Genomic DNA, 2,727 nt, shown 5'->3' on the forward strand with positions numbered 1-2,727 from the left:
GCATAAAAGTTCATAAAATCATCATAGTATGTCAAGGAATGAGACAAAGTAATATAATTAGGCATAAAAATGCCAAATAAAATCTTAGTATAATATGTCAGATAAATGACAAAAAACGTCATAGTATAGTATAGCATAAAATGTCAAAAATACATCATAGTATATTAAGGCATAAAAGGTCATAAAATCGTCATAGTATGGACAGGCATGATCCAAAATAATATAATTAGACATAAAAATGTCAAAAATACATCATAGTATATTAAGGCATAAAAGGTCATAAAATCGTCATAGTATGTCAAGGAATGAGACAAAGTAATATAATAACGCATTAAAATGCCAAATAAGATCTTAGTATAGTATGTCAGAAAAATGACAAAAAACGTCATACTATAGTATGGCATAAAATGTCAAAAATACATCATAGTATATTAAGGCATAAAAGGTCATAAAATCATCATAGTATATTAAGGCATAAAATTTCATAAAATCGTCTATTTCAAGGAATGAGACAAAGTAATATAATTAGGCATAACATTTTTGGGGCTTTTTATGACTTTATTTGACAGGACAGTAGAGAGGGGGAATGACATGCAGTAAAGGCCGTCCGATACTGGACTCGAACCGGTGCCAACTGCAGCGAAGACTGTAGCCTCTGCACATGGGGCGCCTGCTTAGACCACTACACCAAATGACTCCCCACATCATGTTATTTCAAGACATAAACGTTCATAAAACGTCAAAGTATGGTCAGGCATGATCCAAAATAATATAATTAGGCATAAAAATGCCAAATAAGATCTTAGTATAGTATGTCAGAAAAATGTCAAAAAACGTCATAGTATAGTATGGCATAAAATGTAGAAAATACATCATAGTATATTAAGGCATAAAAGTTCATGAAATAGTCATAGTATGTCAAGGAATGAGACAAAGTAATATAATTACGCATTAAAATGCCAAATAAGATCTTAGTATAGTATGTCAGAAAAATGACAAAAAACGTCATACTATAGTATGGCATAAAATGTCAAAAATACATCATAGTATATTAAGGCATAAAAGGTCATAAAATCATCATAGTATATTAAGGCATAAAATTTCATAAAATCGTCTATTTCAAGGAATGAGACAAAGTAATATAATTAGGCATAACATTTTTGGGGCTTTTTATGACTTTATTTGACAGGACAGTAGAGAGGGGGAATGACATGCAGTAAAGGCCGTCCGATGCTGGACTCGAACCGGTGCCAACTGCAGCGAAGACTGTAGCCTCTGCACATGGGGAGCCTGCTTAGACCACTACACCAAATGACTCCCCACATCATGTCATTTCAAGACATAAACGTTCATAAAACGTCAAAGTATGGTCAGGCATAATCCAAAATAATATAATTAGGCATAAAAATGCCAAATAAAATCTTAGTATAATATGTCAGAAAAATGACAAAAAACATCATAGTATAGTATAGCATAAAATGTCAAAAATACATCATAGTATATAAAGGCATAAAAGGTCATAAAATCGTCATAGTATGGACAGGTATGATCCAAAATAATATAATTAGGCATAAAAATGTCAAAAAACGTCACAATATATTATAGCATAAAATGTCAAAAATACATCATAGTATATAAAGGCATAGAAGGTCATAAAAACGTTACAGTATTGACAGGCATGATCCAAAATAATATAATTAGGCATAAAAATTTCTAAAAACTTCATAGTATATTGAGAAATAAAAGTTCATAAAAACGTTATAGTATGGTCAGGTATGAGACAAAATAATATAATTAGGCATAAAAATGCCAAAAAAGATCTTAGTATAATATGTCAGAAAAATGACAAAAAACGTCACAGTATAGTATGGCATAAAATGTCAAAAATACATCATAGTATATTGAGGCATAAAAGTTCATAAAAACGTTATAGTATGGTCAGGTATGAGACAAAATAATATAATTACCCATAAAAATGCTAAAAAAGATCTCAGTATAGTATGGCATAAAATGTCAAAAAAAACACCTTAGTATATTAAGGCTTAAAAGTTCATAAAAACGTTATAGTATGGTCAGGTATGAGATGAAATAATATAATTAGCCATAAAAATGCCAAAATATCCAAAAGAGGTGCTCATTGAGCTATCATTGTATTTGTAATTCCACCAGTATAATATCTGAATGAATGTATAGGTGACCAACTGTTTGCTCTATGTCTCTCTGTATGTTGTCTATGTTCCTTCTATAAAAATAAAGTACAAAAAAAAAAAGATCTCAGGTAAGATTCAAACTCAGGGTTCATGTGTAGTAAGTGCTGACAGTAAAATCCTTCATATGTCCTTCAGTTTGTGCACTGAAAGACATCTCAGCCATTGAATCCTGTAACTACTGCAGAGTTAATTGACGCAGGTGTGAATGCCAGTGGAACCATTTTCCATCGCTGACAACAGCCTGATGTTAGAGGGTCTTAGCAGGGTTTTTGAGCAGTGTGAAAGGGGCTCAACACTCGGCCCGCCAGCATTCTAGCACGCCCTAAAGCCGCCACAACGGTCTACCAGACCCTCACATGTATTTACATTGTTTAGATTTACAAGCAGTTCTTTAAGTGGAAAATAAATGTCAGAACTTCTGCTTCTTCATATAATGTCGTGTTGGAGTTTGTTTTTTTTCCAATCGTTCCACCTGGATGTGACCTAGCCTACGAGCTCTCACAGAGACCGGTGTGGC

This window comes from Seriola lalandi, unplaced genomic scaffold (genome assembly GCF_002814215.2).
Source record: "Seriola lalandi dorsalis isolate HSWRI2012SDOR001 ecotype SW California unplaced genomic scaffold, Sedor1 jcf7180002054845, whole genome shotgun sequence".
In the NCBI taxonomy this organism is placed as follows: domain Eukaryota; kingdom Metazoa; phylum Chordata; class Actinopteri; order Carangiformes; family Carangidae; genus Seriola; species Seriola lalandi.